The sequence below is a fragment of the Acomys minous genome (assembly GCF_964271855.1).
Source record: "Acomys minous genome assembly, chromosome: 10".
NCBI classification, from domain to species: domain Eukaryota; kingdom Metazoa; phylum Chordata; class Mammalia; order Rodentia; family Muridae; genus Acomys; species Acomys minous.
Window position 1 is genome coordinate 18,709,090 of NC_140491.1, and position 20,773 is coordinate 18,729,862.

Sequence of the window (20,773 nt, forward strand, 5' to 3'; positions counted from 1 at the left end):
GTGCACATCAATCTCTGACAGTCTCAGCCCCTTCATCATTCCAGGATACGTTTCCGTCAGTGCTTGCTTCTCTGTGTCCCGTTGAGCCTGTTTTGCTGTGTCATGCTGACTGTCACTTGCTATCTAATGCCTGGGTGGAACAGTTCAGTGCTTATTCTCCCAGTGACTGCAGTTTTACATTTGGCGCTCTCTCACTTTGCCTGCACGCAGGTGAACCAGGAGCGGTGGGTGGCACTCCTTGCTGCAACAGAGTGACCATGTGACTCTATCCACTGGCAGTTCTTCAGGAAGCTGAGTCACAGCAGATAACCATAAGGATTAGAAAAGCCAGATGAAACTGCCCTAGGCAGTTGGTCACCAATGAGTCTGGCTCCAGGTTATCACCCAGTGAAAGCAGCCTCTCTCCTGGCTCCCGTTCTATCCTTGTGCAACCTTGGACCAGACTCTTAACACCTTGGGCAGCTGTTTTCTTTTCTCCCTCCCACACAGATGTGTAGTAGAAACCTGTAATAATGATGGTAACAACTACCAGCATCTAACGATTTAATGAGTGGGTTGGGATGTCCTTGATAATTAGGGGGGAAAAAAGCACTGAGGTTGAATGTAGTAAAGTAATTTTCACAAAAGCAAGTTAAGAAAAAAAACAACTCGTCACCAGTTGATTTCACAGTTGATTTCAATGAGTACTTCCTGTTCGCTGTTTTTCAGGGCTACCAGTTTGGGCACGCTCCAGGATGATTGCATAAAGTTATCTGCAATTTTAAACACTTTTTTTTCGTATTTCAGACATTGTTCTGCTATTGTTGTGTTCTATGTTTTATTGTTTTCACAGTTCTAATTTACTTCCAGCTGGGTTATTCTCCTCTTTGCTATTTGCAGCCATAAAAAAGATGCTCACTCCGTTTGCCTCCAAGTAATACCCTATTGTGACCCTATCATGGCCTGTTTCTTCTGTGCACATAAATCTTTGGTTATTGTCATTTAGGTTACTCTGTCTTATATACTTAGTCAAAATCTAGAATGCTTGCTTTGGGGCAGTAAACTAAAGCTTGTCTAAAGAAGACCCATGGAATAGGATTTTCAGTGTTCCTCATAGTGACTGAGCTGGCTGGTAGGAGGATCATCTCTAAATGTCACAGATGGAGTTTGGGATCAAAGCGCTGGTTGTAGCAACACTAGACAGTGCCCAGGCTTTCAGAGAACTTCCAGCCGAGAAGTAAAAGAGACAATCAACAAGGAAACACACACTGGGATCAGAGGATTTCAAGAACCACTGGCAGTCATGCGCAGCCCCGTGGTGAATAAGAGGAGGGGGTACTGCCCGGAGCAGACCAAGGGGCAAAGCATTCCAAGAACACTTACAGCGGTTTGTCTACGCAATTATATTTTATAGGAAAGAGGAATATGAAACACAATGGGAAGGCCAGTTTGTGATGAACGCTCTATGAGGTCTGTGACCACCAAAGCAAGGCAGTATTATGGGTCAAATCATGTTCACAGCAAATTTGTGAACTGTATGCTAAAGTACTAAATGTAAGAACCTTGTAACCTTGCCTTGATAAAAAGGAAGAAGTTACACACACACACACACACACACACACACACACACACAAATACACGGGATGGCATATCGACCAGCCATGGGACATCAAGCATAGCCATTAACCTTTAGGAGATAAGAGCAGGCACATGGACCAGTTATTCAGTCACAGATCCAGAAAAAACCAATTTGCAGGCACCTCCATTCTAGTTGTTCCAAATAGGGAGGCATGCCTTTTACTGCTTTGGCTCTTCTAGTTTGTCATACTTAGTGATGGTGCCCTGTGAGACTATGTGGGCACCTAGTGTCACCAAGCCCTCCAAATTGTGATAGATGTTGTTCCTGTACCACAGTGCTTGGCTTGGCCTCAGAACTTGTCCTAAAACAGAGCCCAGAGCGAGGGCTAGGTGTGGTGACTTACACCTGAGGTTGAGTTAAAACTTTCAAAACCAGGGTTATTGGATAGAAAGTCTCATCCCTAATCAAGAAGATATTTGAAAGTGATAGATGCTGGGGATTGGAAAACTTGTTTTCTCCAGTGGAATGACACTGGGTGTAAAAACTTCGGTACAGGGCTGGACCCACTCTCAGGAGTAGTTGATCATCACAAAGCAGATCCCATTATGTCTTGTGTATGCCTCTGTGCTTTGTGTGTTTGTTTAGAGAGAGAAAGAATGTGATGTTGGAGGAGGGAAAATGTGATCAAAATATAATATATGAATACGTTAATTAAAAGTTAAAAACCTGTAAAAATCAATGTAACTTTAAAGCAAACAGGTACTTAAACATCATCTAGTAAACATCAGATGTGTCCTGAACAATCAAAACAAAACTTCAAATGTACTAGCTCAAGGAGTTTACTATGTTGCCCAGGCTAGCCTCAAACTCAGCATCTTTCTGATCCTGATTCCTAAGTGCTGAGATTACAGGTGTGAGTCACTGGGCCTAACTTAATGGATTTGTTCTTGTTCTTGTTGCTTTGTTATTGTTTTAAGACAAAGTCTCACTGTGATATTCAGGCTGTCCTCACACTCAGGATCCTCCTGACTCAGTCTCCCAGGTACCAAGATTACAAGTGACACTTTTGAAAGTTAAATATCGTTTGTCATATCAAATATATCTCAGTTTCCTACATCTAAAGTATTTCTAGTTATTAGATCTAGAACATGCATTTTTAAAGGGGAATGCTACAAAAGTAATCTCGTATCATTTTCAGAGCTTTCTATAGAGAGGTATTTAATGTTAACTGACATGTCCCATTTTGGGTAACTTACATTAAGTCCTCGATTAGACCAAGTATTTCCTCTCTACTTTTAATAACTAATTCAGGGAAAGAGATACCCGAAGACCTCATAAATATTCATTTCCTCTAGAAATTTTCTGCTTGGCTCAGTTATTATTTTGGTGCCCAATGGTCTTTGTTAACTGCTTCGGGTTTGTGCTTTTCGATCTACTGTGTTATCTCTCCAGAATTTATCCTTTCATAAGGGAGACAAATTCCAGTATTGTTCTATACAGAGTATTATAATTAATTAGTTGATTTATATGTTTTTTCAAACTGGCCTCAACTGGTCTACTTCAATCGGCTTCTTCCCAGCTCCTTTGTAGGCTTTGCACATCCTCGTCTGTGTTTGAGCACTTTTGATTTTTCAAGGATAACAAATGATTTTAGTTTATCCTGATTCTTTCTGCCTAACTGCGGTGCTTGGCTCTAGTTCTTTCTCAGCACAGCTGTATCTTCTTTGAAGGAGTAACACAAGGTAGAAACCAAGATCAAGGAAATAACCTAGTTCAACTACTTCATCATTCCACTTCTCAAGTTTCCTGTATTCACCATGTGTTGGTGCAATGTAATATGACAATCTCTGTCAAAGCGTCTTGAGATTCCATATATATTTTCTTCTCTATCACTATATAGGTTTTATTTTCTGAAAAATGTGGGCATTTCTGAGACAAGTGGTTTTGTCTTCTTTCTTCTTCGCCTCAGTTGTTATTGTTAATATTGATGTCAGTAATAGCATTGCCAGATGTCTTTGTCAATATATTTGTCAGTCATATCTACTCTGTATCTTTCTTTATCATAAAGTAGACCTTGACTTTGATTGAATGACTAGGAGAAGAAATTTTTTCTTCTTTCACAGTGTAGACTTCTTTGCCTGTATATCAGAGGTCTTTTCTTTTTCTTTTTTTTCTTTTTTTTTTCAAAACAGGGTCTCTATGTGTAGCCTTGGCTGGCTGTCCTGGATTCACTTTGTAGACCAGGCTAGCCTTGCACTCACAGTGATTTGCTTGACTCTGCCTCCCAAGTGCTGGGATTAAAGGCATGCACCACCATGCCCAGACTTATCAGAGGTCTTTTATATTAGAAAAATATTCAGTAGAATAAACTTTGGAGAAAATGGGCTAACTTTATTGTGTTTGACAATCAAAATCATTCAAAGAATAGAATACTGTCTATTTTCTGCCTCCAGTTTTATACTCTTTGACAGATGGCAGAGATCTTTCTCCTTTTCATGTCATAAATTATCATAAAGTCAACATTTTTTATAGAAAAGATGATGGGGGAAACTGGGAACTAGCATTAAAATGAGCTGTTAGTACAGTGTTTGAAATGAGAATAAATGCTTACCATCTCTGCTAATAAAGTACATAAGAGAAAATTGTGACTTAGTACATAATAAAGGCCACAGGGCAGCAGCTCTGAGCATTTATACTAAATGGCTGAGAACTGAATGTTTTTTCTTTGACATCACTAATAGTACAAGGATGCTTACTATCACTACTTCTAGCCAACACAGCACTAGAAATCTTAACCAAGACAATCAGACAAGAAATTAAAATAAAAAGATACAGCAGGTTACCAAGAAGAGACTTGATACCCTATGAACATATACAGGGGGAGGTAATCCCCCTCAGGAGCGGTCATAGGGAAGGGGAATAAGGGGAAAATGGGAGGGAGGGAAGAATGGGAGAATACAAGGGATGGGATAACCATTGAGATGTAACAAGAATAAATTAATAAAGTAAAAAAAATAAAAAATAAAAAAAATAAAATAAAGGTGAAGAGCAAAAAAAAAAAAAAAAGATAAATGGTTAAACTTTCATTGATGTCAGAAGACGTCATGTTTCTTGGAGAAAACCTTTAATTTTTTGAAAGCCTATTAATACCCACAGTCAGCAACTATACAGGAAGTAGAATCAAAACAGAAAAATCCTAGGTAGTAATACACAATACAGAAAAAAAAACCCAACTTTCTTAAAAAGGAACCCAGTAGGTCAAAGCAGGCTTAAATATAACTTAATAATCATAAGATTAGTATATTATAAAATAACAAAGACACAAACGTGGAAAAAAGATAGCTAGTACTCATACAGATAATTAATAGTATTAAAGTAGCTATGATACTTAAACTATGCCACAGAGTCAATGGTATATATATACCAAAACTCATGACATTAAAAACAACCCTAATAGCTAAAATGAGTTGGAGCAAAAAGAACAATGTTGTATGTATCACATGGTGTGATTTCAAATATCATATATCTTACAAAGTTCCCATAATCAAAACTGGCATAGTGATCTCTCTCTCTCTCTCTCTCTCTCTCTCTCTCTCTCTCTCTCTCTCTTTCTCTCTCTCTCTCTCTCTCCTTTTTCTCTGACACACACACACACACACACACACACACACACACACACACACATATGCAGATCAATAGAACAGAATAGATGTACAAATCCATGTATATATATTCAGTTGGTCCACGACATGTTAAAAGCAGGATACCCACAAGTGCTCCATTTATCTCACTACACAAAAATTAAGTTCAGAATAGACTGAAGTAACCGAAGTGAGAACTCAAAATACAAATCTCCTGAAGCTAACACTAGGAGGAAGTTTTTGATATGAGTTTTGATGTGAGTTACTTTTTGGCTATGAATCCAAAATCACAGAGATGAGAGAGAAACAATAACAAGTAGATTACATCAAACAGAAGTCATTAGGCAGAGCAAAGGAAACAACAGAGGGAGGAAACAATGCATAGAATATGAAGAAATATTAGAGATGTCCCACATTTCAGCTGGGTGATTATCTAATGCATGCACGGAGCTCAGAGAACTTAAGGGCAAGAAAACAACATAATGAGAAAGTAAATCACCCTGAGTGAGGCAACACAGCCTCAGAAAGTCAAATATGATATGTATTCACTTATAAGTGGGTATTAGCTGTTAAGTAAATGATAATCAAGGTAAAAATCCACAGACCTTAAGAGGCTTTGTAAAGTGGAGGGTTATAGGAGGAACCATGTATTTCCCTGGGTGGTGAAAGTAGACAGATTCTATGAGTGGACTGGGGATGAGAGTGGAAGAGATCATGACTGTGGGTGGGGTTAAGGGTTAAAGGGAGAGAGTGAGGAGAGAGACAGCTAATTAGGGGACATTTGCATGGTGGTGTGAAGCAACCTTAGTGTAGTGGAAACTTCCTGGAATCTATGAGGATGTCTCCAGTGAGGATTCAGTAATGGAGGCTATAAAGTCTGAACTGGCCATCTTTGGTAGCCAGGCAAGGCTTCCAGTGCTGGAACTGAGTTACATTCGGGTGAGTTGGTAGTGGAGAGGGTCCTGTGGAGATCTCGAAATGGCCTAGACTGATGCTAGGACAGAAGGTCCCCCTCTGAAATCTAACAGTGAGGGGCCCCATCGTTGAGGAGAGCTTCTACTTAGCTCATTGAACATATAGAGGTCAAGCTGGCATGGGCGTGGAGCTTTTACAGTCTAGTTCTTGTGTCTTTGGCACAAGACTATGGCTATGGAAAGAGCCAAAAACTCAGACACAAAACTTCAGCCTACAATTAATCTCATCTGCAAGGTGTGCCCATGCAATCATGGTGCAGAACTTGTAAGAGTGGCCAACCCATGTCTGATTTAACTTGAGGTCCATTCCATAAGAGGAAGACCATGTGCATTCTTGGATGGCTAGAAACCTGAGACTGAATATCCTAGTTTTGTGGTTGGAATATGTTTGTCCTAAAAAAATTCATAGGTGCTTGAATGCTTGGCCCATGGGGAGGGGTACTATTAGGAGGTGTGGACTTGTTGAAGGAAGTATATCACTGTGAGGGCTGGCTTTGAAGTCTCCTTTGCTCAAGATCTGCCCAGTATGGAATTCCAATCTCCTCCTGGCACTCTTGGATCAAAAGATAGAACTCTCCTCTCCTCCAGCACCATGTCTGCCTGCATGTGGCCATATTTCCTGCCATGGCAATAATGTAGTAAACCTCTGAAACTGTAAGCAAGCTGCAATTAAATGTTTTGTTTTAAAAGAGTTTCTGTGGTCATAATGTCTCTTTACAGCAATGGCAATCATAAGACACCCAGACCTAGGGTAGAATCAAACATGGCTGGCATAAAAAAATCAATGAAATGATTCCTAATGATATTTCGCTATACTCATAGATCAGTGACATGTCCAGTTGTTATCAGAAAGGCTTCTTCCTACAGCAGTAGGGAGTGGGGGCAGACATCTATAGCTAGACATCATGTAGAGAGAGAGAGAGAGTCTAAATTGGAGGTCTCCACTGGGTCCCATTCCTCAAAGAGTGAGAATGTCAAGGAAGACTGAGAGGAAAGATTGTAAGAACCAGAAGGGATCAAGGACACCAGGAGAACATAGACGATTGCGTCTACTAAGCAGGGCTCACACGGGCTCTTAGAGGATGAAGCAGCCAATATAGGGCCTGCATGGGTCTGCATGGGTCTGCATGGGTCTGCACCAGGTCCTCTGTGTATATATTACAGCTATTAGCTTAGTGTTCTTGCGAAACGCCTAACAGTATGAGTGGGTGTGTCTCTGACTTTAATTCTTGCACCTGTTCATGGGACTCTTTTCCTCCTATTGGGTTGCTTTGTATAGATTCCACATGAGAAGTTCTGCTGTGTCTAATTGTACCTTGTTTTGTTCTGTTTGGCTGTCATCTTTTGGAGGCCTGCTCTTTTCTGAAAATAAAATGGAAAGTGAGTGAATCTGAGGGAGAGGAGAGGTAGGGGGGGCACTAGGAGGAACTGAGGGATAGAAAACTGTGGTTGTGTCATATTATATGAGAGAAGAATCTATTCTTAACTAAAAACATTTTAAAAAGAAGTGATAAAAACTTGAAAATATGGTTTCAAGACACGAAAATTACCAGCAAGACTGAGAAAAGGATTGGAATTGGGGAAGAAGGATAAAGAAAGAGGATGAAGAAGAAAAAGAGAAGGAGGCATCACAGAATGGGGAAGAAAGGGAGAGACCAGGCTAGGAGGTGGAGAGGAAGAGAAAGAATTCACTTGGAGGAGGACCAGAGTTGGAAAACATGGGTTTTATTCCTCATTTTCTTTGAAGATGATTTAAGCTCTGTTTATCATATTTCTAAAATGGGAAAAATGGATTTTCCCTGCAGGAATGTTCTCAGGATTAAGCCTTTAAATTGAGAAAGCATCCTATAGATGCTACCATTTGATATTTAGCAATTACAAACTACAGATAGTCACTTCACCTCTGAACTCCCAATGCTAGTGTTCCAGTGAGCTCAGCAATCTCCAGAGCTCATACTCTGTCTCCTCACTAAACATCACTTCCTCCCTATATTCTTGGGTGTGTTGTCAACTTTACTCCCAGCTCTCAGTTTTTCTTCTCCTTCCTTCTTTCCTTCACAGACACAGTGTACTATCACAGGGCTGCTCAGCCCATGTGACCAAATGTTCTGACTCTAGCTTTAATTAGGCCTATCTTTTAATCTTCTAGTCTCATCTTATCCATAGAAAATCTTTTCCAGGTTTGATCTAGCTCAGACTCAATCACGATTGTCTCAGTTTATTTTCCCATGAAATCTATTAGGTCTTTGATGAAATGTTAATGATTTTTTTTTCACGTAAGAATTCCCATTCCTCCTGGGTGGTATTATAGCTTGAGGATGAAATTTACTCTATTGGTTCCTGAGTCATAATAGTTGTACCCCATGCTTGATACTACATTGAATGGTTATGGAACCCTTAGGAGGTGAATTATAGCTTGAAAACTTGGTTTGGAGGGGTGAGGAGGGTGTATTATTATAGGCCAGCAGTGATGCTGCCCAGACTCTGCTGCCTGACTCCCAAGACCATGTAATCAGCTACCTTAGGCTTCTTCTGTCCAGCAGCAAGCCTGTTCCTGATTCCATGCCATTTCTATCATGACTGAGGGTATCCTTTCAAACAGTAAGGAAAAAATAAATTCTTCCTTATGTTGCTTCTTAGACATTTATCATAGTGGTGGGATGAGTAACTAATGTTGGTGGCTTTGAAGTTTTCTGGAGAAGTGCTAAGAAATTTTCTGTTTTCCTTCACCGTCAATTGAATTCAGATTTGTTTATTTCTTGCAATTAATACTTAATATCATTATTAATTCTAAATACAACTTTACCCTTATCTTTTGAAAAGTATAAGAAAATACATTTAACATAAAATTTGTCCTATTTTAAGAATACAATTCAATGGTTTTCAGTTGACAATGACATTAGCTATGTAAGTATAGTTATGGTATAATAAGTATACCAAAGGACTAGCTCCAATTCCTTGTCACTTTTAAAACTGTTTTCTGGTACACAGGCATTTTCTCCTCAGCTATATGAGACCCTGTTCTCAAATCTACTGCTACATCAGAAAAGTTAGACCTTGTTATTTTTCCAGATTTTTGGTTGTTTGGTTTTCATTTTTAGTTAATTTAATTAATTTATTTTAATGTGCTTTTAATCAAAGTAGAACTAAATTACCTTTTTTTCTTTCCCTTTTCTTCCTCCATCTCTTCTCAGATACCCTCTGTTGAATATCTCCCACGTTCCTCCCTACAACTTTCAATTTGATAGTCTATTTCTGTTGATTATTATTGAGACACACACATATATTATACATATGAACACGTATATACACATAAATATAAATAAATGTAGCATGCTGAGTGCATTTTCTTGCTGTGTTTGAAGGTTGAGTACTTTATACTGGACAGCCAATAAGAGAGCTCATCCCTAGAGAAGATAAATCTCTTTCTATCTGCAGTCAGTAGGTTCCTGTAGTTTTGTCTGGGAGTGGGAGCCTGGTAAATCCCTCGCTCCCACATTAAGCCTTTAGGGTCAAATAGAGAAATACCATAATGATCCTAAAGGATAGGCCAATGAATTGTAAATCATTTAAGTAGAAAATACAATAAAAAGCTTCCTTTAATGCACAAGAAAAGGAGCTACCCTTCAACATGTGAACTTACTTGAAATCTAGATGAAACTAATATTTATAAACTTTTCATCTTTAAAAAACTAAATTTCTGTGATCTCATTAGACAGTAACTCTGTGATCTCTGTGTTCATTAATGGACAAAAGATGGATACAGGGGAATGCCAAGAAACTCATGGACCAGTTAGCCTGCCATACACGAGAGAGAGAGAGAGAGAGAGAGAGAGAGAGAGAGAGAGAGAGAGAGAGAGAGAGAGAGAGGGATCATCTCAAACAAGGTGAAAGGCAAGGACCAACACCCAAGATTGTCCTCTGGTCTATACCCATGTACCATATCCTATGTGCCCATTTTTTAAACACGAAACATCCATTCATATTACATATATGTGTACATACATACATACACACAAAAATACACATATATCATACACATAGGCAAAATAATTTTTTAGAATGATAAGAAGTAAAGACATGAAGGCCAAAACTTACTATATAATACAACAGGAACAGTGTAACAGCTTGGTTGAGAATTAATATTATAATGAAAAATTTTTATGAATCCTGGGAAATGGCAGGGTATGTTTCTAGGAAATAAGTATCATAAGTAAATCCCTTTCTCTTCCAATTCAATAGCACTTCATACATCCTTGTCCACTCATCTTTGAGGGACAAAGATAATGAAAAAATATCTAGATACTAAATAGTAAGCATTACTTGACCTAACTTATTTGTATCATCTTAGAAATCAGATGTAGGGGCACGGAACGTAATGGAAATTCCTAATGGCTGCTGGTGAGGTTGGGTGTGCAGAGGATGCATTCGGAACAACCCATCCACTCCATTCATAAGATGCAGAAGGACCAACAAATGACCATGGAAGCAGCAACTGGCACAATAGGGGATTCTTTACAACTCCTCTTAATTACACGAGATACTCCCTCTCCTCAAAGGCACGCTGTGTACTGGGTAGCAAAATAAAGCACACAGAGCAAAAAGTCCAATGAGTGTGAGTAAAATTCCTGGCAGAAGCACTAAATGCAGCTTAGTGTAGACCCAAGCTGTTATATGAATACAAAAGAACCAGCAGATAGACTGCTACCCTGAACTGCAGAATTCAAGGAAGACCACCACCAACAAAACAATGCCTAGATGATAGTCACCTGTGCACGGCACTGCCATTTAATAAAACAGACCGCTATCAGAGCTTGGCATCAGACTGCTAAAGGTGCAGTTACAAAAGGGAAAAAAGAAGAGTGAAAGAAGTGTACATTGAATGTAAAGCTCCAGAGGAAGGAGAGAAGGCTGGCCTGACAGGCTCAGTCGATTGTTTTCTGAAGATGTGCTGCATAGCCCAGCCTCATTCCTCTCCTTGCTTTGTCCCAGGAAGTGCTAGGGAGCTTCTTGGCCTTCCTCGTTTTCCCATGTACTGAGAGCCCAGCTTTTCCCTAGCATCCCCTTGAACACTTTAAACGCTTTTAGCGCTCCTTTAGTCATAATAAAAAAGAGCATTTCCACAGGGCAGTGTCATGAGGCCTAATTAGTACCTGTAGAGAAACTCTGTGTTCTTCAAACAGAGAAGTACAGCAAGAGATTGATTTAACCTGAGAACCAAAACTGGAGGAAGAGACTGCTCGATTTCCTTAGAGGCACAGCCATCCAACACGCTGAAAGGAAATGGAGGCCTCTCCCCAGGGATGCTGCCCAAGGTCAGGATTTCATAGACTCAATGATGTTTTCCTAGTGGGATAGTGAAGTAGAACAGCTTTTCATTTCAGCAGCTTGGAAGACAGCCTGATGCTGTGAAAGGCTGGATACATGGGGATCAAATACTAATCCAAGGTGTTCTTCCCCTACCTACCAGAGCCAAATAAATCAGTCATTTGCAGCACTGGGGGCAATTTATTCATCTATAAATTAAATAGATGGAACTAAATGGCATCTAAAGTCCTTTTTGACTCCAGCACATTTATCACTGAAATTCCTGATTTTACCTTGAGTAGGTCTTGCGCATGCTGTTGCAGGCTCTGTGAGTTCGTATGAGGTTCAGGCCAGTTCTGTCTGGAAAAAGTTATTTCCTTGGAGTCATCCATCACCTCTGCATCATGCCATCTCTCTGCCTCCTCTTCTGCATAGATCTCTGAGCCCTGAGGGAAAGAGCTTGATAAAGACATTCTGTTTAGGACTGGGTGCTCCCAAGTTTCTAACTCTCTGCACATGGTCCTGTTCATACAAGAGGCACCTTCCCTGACGAGGGTTGAGGGCAGCATTGATTATGGGTTTATGAGTATGTCATTAGAAGTCTACTATTGCTGTGTTCTTCTGGTAAAATAATTAGATTGTGTGTAGGAATCACTAGCCAACACACACACACACACACACACACACACACACACACACACACACACACACACAAAGGAATCCATGTCTCTGTTTTGTTTTATGTTTCTTTGTACTTTTCTTTTGCTTTGGGTTGGTTTAGGCTTTTACTTTAAGAGAGAGGGAGAAAGAATATGAAATGAGCTAAGCAGATTTGGGAGATTTGGGGTGGGGGGGGAGTTGGAGAAAAGAATACGGCCCAAATATACTATATGAAAAATATTCTAAAAGAAATTCCTGATTTTTGTGTTACCTAAATCCAGTTTGATCAATGTCTCTGAGTAGGATCTAAGCGGCAGGTATTGTCCTGGCTTCTAGATCAGGTCTCCTTCTTGGCATATATTCAAAGGCACAGGCGCTGTAGAAGACAATACGTACATCCTGGGAAGTGTTTGTAGCACAGAGTCACTAGCAGTGAAGTTCAGTCTTTGGACAGGAAATGGCCACATGAACTAAATTTTTACTGCTAGGCAGTAAAAAAAAGTACCCCAAAGCTTTTGTGGTGAGGAAGTGTCTACAGAGATTTTGGGGGTAAGATTAATGTATTTGTGTGTGTGTGTGTGTGTGTGTGTGTGTGTGTGTGTGTGTGTGTAGACAAAAAAAATTAGGGTGAGGTTTCTTTAAGGAATAATTCTGGTATAAAGACAAGAACATACAAAAATGTGGGCATCAGATGTGCAGGCTAAAGATACTGTGAGCCTGGTGGTAATGATCCAATACACTTTAATGTGATGATGTGTCTCCCTATACACACATAATTTTATTTTGTCTACCTAACCCAAGTAGTTGTGATTATTTCACATATCAGTCAAGATTCTTTCGAAATCTTAGTATCTCAAATCCATGCAAGGTGATTGAAGAAATACTTAATTGAGCAAGGCAAGCTCAACCTTGCTTCATGTTTTCTGACTTGTTTATGAAAAGGAACCCAGGATTCCCCACAAGGCAAATGACCTTATGATAGTGATTTAGTTTCCAGTGGGATTCAGTGTCTATGCCTGGCTTTGTCTCGAATGTGTTACAGAGAAGTACAAATAAGGAGACTGGAGAAGTCAGCCAAGTCCTCTCTAAAATTATCCCTGTCATCAGAGACAATTAATACTATGTACAGCACAGTATTGTTCTAGGAATGGAAGCCAACAGCGTTTAGGGAGATTTGCAGATCATATAATTTTGTAACCTGAGTTTATGGTTGGCACCAGTTTGAGTGTGAAAATTAATTGGTGGGAGGATTTGTGGGTGGTACAAATGAAGCTATTCACAAGGTTCAGACAATATTGCTAGAGGAAGATGGTACATATCATTAGCCCATTCTTGGGAAATTAGATCTTTCATTTCTATTCGGAGCTGATCAAGATTATCTGACTCTACGGAAGCTTTATGGACCATGTGTATCTGTGTGTCTGCACGTGCGCACCTGTGTCTGTAGGTATTTAGATTTTTCTCTTCCTTTCCACACCATGCACTGCAGGTACTGAGTAAATGTCAAACTATCACAGCCAGGCAACCTTTTCCGACTGAACTAATGGACCCTAAGATGAATTTACTCAGAATCCTTTGCTTTTTGTGAATCCTGAGCTCAGTCACACCTGACATTCTTCATGCATTTTAAGAAAAGCAAAGTCACATTGCAAACAAAGACTGATCTACTTAGGGAATGAGAAAATATTTAAAGTGAAAATATGATCATCACCTGGTAGAGTCAACTATTTTTTCAGTTTGGTGGCAGACCTGTTCTCGTCTCTGCAAGTTCTCTGCTAAGATTAGGCAAGGAGATTATTCCATTTTTTTTTTTCATGCCTGGTGTGCAATGGAACTTAAACTGTATGAGTAGTGGCCTAATGGGTTCTGGTGTGTCCTTCATAATTTGGACATTAGTGGGCTACATGTTGGTGGCCACATTTTTGTTGTGTGTTCTTCACTGTTGTTTTTGTTAATTTTATTGTAGAAAAGTACCACATATATAAAGCAAAACAGGAGTTTTGAAAATACATTCATTCCTTAACGAGTCAGTTCCCTGGATCCTGGTTGGTATTCTGTTTCAGAAAAAGGCTAAGCATGATGTTTGATGAGCTCATTTCTTGCATTTTTTGCTAGTGTCTAAATTTGACGCTTCTCCAGGACTGGCTAATTCTGAGGTCTGTACAGCTCTGGAGACTGAGGATTTCATCCATCATCACAAGAAGGAGAGTCATATGCAGAAAAGGGGAGAGTTTTCAAGCAGAGCAAACATTTTCTGCAGTATGTGTGCCCATGTAGCAAATCTAGATTATCAAACTGAAATCATGAGTAAAGCAAAATAAACACTCAGAGCATGTGTTGGTCTGGTATACAACAAGGACAAAAAAGAAGATCCCTGCTTTCTTAGAGAATCTACACACATGGTTTTGCACTGACGCAGAGACATCTCTGCAGTAGAATTTCTAGCGGTCAGAAGAGGATGTGGTGCAATTCAGCTTTAAAAGGCAACTTGAACCTGGACACCGATCTCAGGCTCTCTGTTCTTCAGGGAGGACAGTCTGCCACCTAACGAGTTGCCACCTTGTAGTTGTTTCTGTCAGCACTTGATTTTCCTTGGAGTTCTACCAACCCTGGAGTATGACCTTGCTCAGAAAGGAAATCTGACTTCATTACAATGCAAGCTTAGCATTTTGCAGACACATTACAAAATCAGCCAGAAACCCTCGTCAGGATCTTTCCCTCATATATACCCCCCCCCAAAGAAAGACAAGCCAGGGGGCTCCAGAGAAACAAACTGGCAAGAACAGCTGCCAAAAGGGCTCAAGCATCTGGGTAATGATATGTTTAGTCACTTAACAGAACTATTTTATCCTAAGATAGTCTAAAAATCCAATACACATGTTTATGGGAAATCTTTTATTCTCAGTCTGAGGAAAGTGCCTGGCTAAATGTTCAACTGGATTAAACCTAATTGTTGACATCTGGAATTTGTTAATGTTAATATTAACCAAAACATTTGACTAAGTGAAAGTGATATGGAATAAAAGTTTATTCTGAACACTTACTGTGATGTCAATACAGGCAACTATACATTTTAATGGAAAACCTGCTAGGTTAAAAAAAAAAAAAGAGTAGATAGATTTTAATAGCCATTAATTCATACTGATTTCTCAACTTACTTTAATCTTAAATGTTATACTGTGTTTTATAATGTGTATATATATATATATATATATACACATACATACAAACAAACATACATACATATGTATACACACACATGGCATCCTAGCTAGAGAGAGCATATTGTCATGATCTAATTATACTAAACAGGATATGGCTTATGTATTGACTTCAATGCATATTCATTTATTCTGGATGATAATAACACTAGAAAGGGCAAAACTATAAAAGGCACCTACAATATGGCCTTTGCTATCTGATTCTTTTTGGAGTTCCAACCCCACAGTATTTAAAAATATGGCATCCTACACCAGCCATACCTAATGAGCTAAATGAGATAGGCTTGAGTTCCTATTATTAAATCTTGAAGATGCTGTTATAAGTTCACCATAGGTATCAATGTAAGGTAGGCCAAATTTGCACACTTCCTTCTTTCATGGTAAATATCATTGGTGTCTCTGATAGAATGACAAATTCAAGGTGGTTATGTAGATTGGGAAATTCCAAAGTACCAGCCAGTATTGAGCTAAACTTAAGAGCAACACGCTACCACAGCATTCTAACCCAATTAAACAGCTGTCCCTAAGGCATTCTTCTACAACAGTAATTGAAGCCAGTGACAAATGTGTTGCTCTCATGAAGGGCACAGTGTTAAAAAGCTATACATTCTTCAGTTATTGCTTTTTTTTTTCTTTGAAAAGAAAATGTTTGAAGAAGTGGTTAAAAAAAAAGTAAGGGGTTATGTCAAAGGGCATAAGAAACAAACAGCAAAGAGCCCCAAGGACTAAGATAGAATAAATTGAAGAACAGATTAAATTCCACAAACCAAAGCATGGAATAAACAAACATGTATTGTAGCAGTATAGGCAATTTGAAAGTAAAAAATGAATAATATATAAAACTTTCATACAGAAAGATATAAACGATCTCTAAGTTTTCAGTGGGAATAAGATGGATCAACTTGCTTCCAGGAAATGCATAAAAGAAGGGTAAAAAGGAATGTTCCAGTCACTGACCCTGGCAATTAGTGTGGTTGATATTATCAAGGGTATCATACAGAAATTATGTACCTCCTGACACAGGAGATAAAGATGGTATTCTGACATATTCTCCTAAACCCCATAACCCTACTCTATTTACAAGAAACACATTAAACAACCCACATTAGGGGCCCGCTATAAAAAAATATCTTACCAGTACTTTTCAGAACCACTAACATAATGAGAGAAAAGGTGCCTGGGAAAGTGTAACAGCCCAGAGGGCACTAAGAGAGGCAACATATTATAACACAAACAAGAAGTTAGCTCTGCTAATAATAATGTACAGCACGGGTTGGTTTTCTTAGATTTCACGCAAGTACAGGTAAACAATAACAGTGAGAGCAACTGAACCTAGGCAGGCAACATCAAGACACTCTCTGAACTATATTTGCCACTTTTCTGTAAATCTAAAATCAGCTAATTATCCAAGCTTTGTTGAAATTATAATAAAATGCTTTTGTGTGTACGTCTTAAGATGAAACTCTTTAGCTGTTTGTGACTATAAAAATCTTTCCCAATGTTAATCATGTACACGACACCTACAACTTATTTGCAAAATTTTTGTATAATGAAGGCATAGATACCCACTTAATATTAATTGTAACCTTGAATGACATGTTAGGTAAGAATTAATGTTGCTTGCGAAGACAGTCAAGCAAAGAGGCTTTCGTGGTCAAAGTGCAGAGAATGAGAGACTATGGAGGATTCAAGCCTAAATGGGACATCTATATCACACCTTACCCCCAAGGCTTAAGGGACGATGAGTCAGAAAGATGGCGAGAAGGGTGCCATGAAATAATGTCTTCTGGACACGGCTGCTGTACTCATGAACTCAGTGCAGCTATGGTGACCTACACGAAAGCTTCACAAAGTTGAGTCTACGAGGTCAGTCGGTACTTCATTGGGCAACACTACTTGGACTTACAGGATTAAGAAAAGAGGAGGATGATATGGCACCTATTAAGTGTACCTGTGATCATGGGAGGGGATCTCTGGGGGTGGATACGCCCTAGATATGTTGTTTATATTGATAAAGCTGTCAAAGAGTAAATACAATGTATTCTATTTTTAAAAGAGTTTGAGGGTATATTTTGAAGATGAAATTAGCAGGATAGATGAAAGACGATGCAGAGAATGTAAAGGAAATCTTTAAAGTTTAATTCCCTGTTCTTGTAATGGGATACAATCTATGACCTTGTGTATGTTAGGATATCTGAACTGTATTCCTGATAGACTATGAAAGAAATTCTGATGTCAGGATTTTCCATGGGTTAGAGCCTCAGGAAATGGAATGTTAGTATAAGAATCAAATGGCATTGGGAAGATTTAAAGGGAAAGGCTATTCTGAGGAAGGGATCATGATTCAGATTAGGGTGTCTTATCTCAGAATACCATGCTTAATATATATACGGAAGCCAAAAACTCAACATGTTAATCATACTTTAGATGAGAGGTCTAAGATAAAAATTTAAATTGGAGAGTAATTATCATATAAATGAGATAAAATGATAACAGTAAACAAATGAATAATGAGAGAAAACAGGAGAAGCCTCTGGGCTCCCTCACTATTCAGAGATAAAGAAGATGAGGTACAGGGAAGGGGACATGGTTGGCCTTGATGGGCAGCCTGGGTAACAGAGACAACTGAGAGCACAGATATCTGAAGATGGCAAGAATTCACATGATAGACCATCAAATGGAAGACATTTGCAAAGGGAAAAAACTCATTGAATGTACAAAGAGATTCCTTGCAGGCCTTTGTGTTTGTTGAAAAAAAAAAGAGCAGGATATGACTGAAAGATGGAGGGGAAAAAATTCATCTTTGAGGACTAGAAGGAAAAATATTCTACACTCCCACAAAGTGGAAAACAGCTCTCATTGTTGACAGTCTGACAGTAAACACAGCACTATTTGGGGAATACCTAGAAGGCTTTTGCCCCAGCAGTAGAGACAAACAGTTACTTGTTCCTGCTTCAAAATTTACAAGAAAGTTGTGACTTTTCATGAAACCATAACGACTATAGTTAACTGCATGAGTCCTAGCCTACATTGGGCCCATCGGCATTCCATCCTGGGTGGTGAGGGACTCGTTCAGCCTCACACGTAACTGAAGATCTAGTGGTAGACAATGAGTTCCTCAGGCAAGGGGAGGGTGGCATAGCCACTCTAAGTTGGCCAAACTCCATGCTGATGCAAGCAACGCTAATTAAATTCATTCAGTCACACCTACAAAAGATGTGAAAGTAGGCGTGGACTAGTTGGAAAGAAGAATGGTTCAACAAGAGAGGGAGAAAATAAAATAATGGTGATGGATCCGGTCAAAATATACTGTATACGTGCATGAAATTGTGGACAGAATACCTCAAGGCCTGACATTGTTTCCATGTGAATAAGTCATATGCTAAAACAAAGTTCAAAACTATTTATAGCAATCCAATAAGGTTATTTTTAATTCGCTGGTATAGAATTTTATATACAGATACAAAATAAGTTTAATTTTAGATACATTAGTATAGAATTTAAATTTAAGATTAATCCTCACACACATTATATATGTATATCATATGTATCATATGTATATATGTATATATTATATATATGTGTATATATATATATATATATATATCAACTCTAATATGTGGTATTGTATCCATACAACTCAATTATAATACAAGGTTTACTTCCAATACTTTGAATGTGCTATTGCAGGCAGTTTAGGATAAGTAAGTTATACAAGTTAACATTAAGTTATTTGATTTATTTACAGTTAATTTTATACATGGTAAGAGATAGGGGTCCAGTTTTAGTGTTCTACATACAGATACTCTTTTTTCCTAGAACCATTTATCTTTTATGTACATTCTTGATGTCTTTTGCTCATTTGTCTGTTTTGAACATAAGATTGTTAGAGCTGTATCAGTGTGTTGCTGAGCCTTTATTCTTATCCATTGATCTATATGGCTAGTTTGGTGTGGGGAGGGTTGGGTGGGTGTGTGGATGTGTGTGTGTACCATGCTGTTTTAGTTTCTATGGCTATGTCATATAATTTTAAAATTATGTCTATAAATGTATGAGCATTAGAAGTCTTTCCATCTTCACTTTCCTTCTTCAGTATTTTATAATTTTCACTGTAAATGTATTTCATTTCCCTGTATTTTTCTTTTGAAGCTAATGTGAATAGGATTATTTTCCTGATTTCTTCCTCAGTGGGTTCATTACTGATAAATGTCACAGAATTCTTAATTCACAAGAGAAATGCAATAATTATTTTCCTCATTATTTTGGCATTAAGAGAAGAATATTTTAATTATAATCAAATTCATATATAATATTCATAGTAACTTTCATTTAAAGAGCATATGTTTACTATTTTAAGAATTGTATTTTTGTCTCTAAAATCCTAGAAAATAATAATTGGAGATGATGTTTCTATACACGGATTATCCACCATATAAAAAAATTGAGAGAAATTATTGAAGTGACAGATTTTACTAGTATATTAAAATGTTACTTGCCAGGTCATTAACTATATAACAGAGTAAGGGTATAGAGAAAATGAAATTAATCCTCAAGACTGGAATGTTAGAACTACTTTTAATTGCATATATCCAATAAATAAGAATTTAAGGACTTAAGAGCTGTCAATGGGAAATCTACACACATTTAATAAGATCTTGGTTTGTGATGGGAACTCTAGTGGTGTGGTAGCTCTATAAAGGCAGAGTGTGACTAAGGAGCTTGTGTGTAAAGGATGCTTGCACCAACTTTCACAGTGAATTGAGATTTGGCAAATTGGAATTTTCATTTCCCAGATATCATAGGTTAGTAAACAAAAAGATTAGTGCCAGGTGTGGACTACCTCCCACCACCGAGGGCTCATCAGGGACAGAAAAAAAGACAAGACACCTCCAAAACAATAGAGTGTATTTTCATAGGTCTTGACTACATACCAGAACTACATGATAAAGCCCTAATGCCAAACACACCATACACTTCAGTAACAAGAGATGAGGAATTCGAGTTGGTACACATCTGGAAGTTTCCTCCTTATTGGCTAGTTTTTATGGTATCAGAGGCTACCAGCAGGAAAAAAAAAGCACCAATAGTCTTGCTCAGCTATGAATTCTGCAACTTACAATAATCACTGGCTCCGCAAGATCTCTTCACTGGTGCAATAAAGGTATGAACGTAAGATTGTAAACCTAGTCAAAAAACAAAAGGCTGGAGAAGATAAGGAACTTAGCAAAGACCCCGCTGCTATTAATTTTCTAAATGGTAATAGTATCAAAATGTCTTCTGCATTTTTATCTTTATACTCTAAAATAGTGAAGCTCTCAGCCTTCATCAACAAAGTTTCTTTTGAAGGAGAGAGTGACTACAATAGAGATTCACAACTCATCTAAGAGCAGAAAATAAGTAATAGTAGAGTGT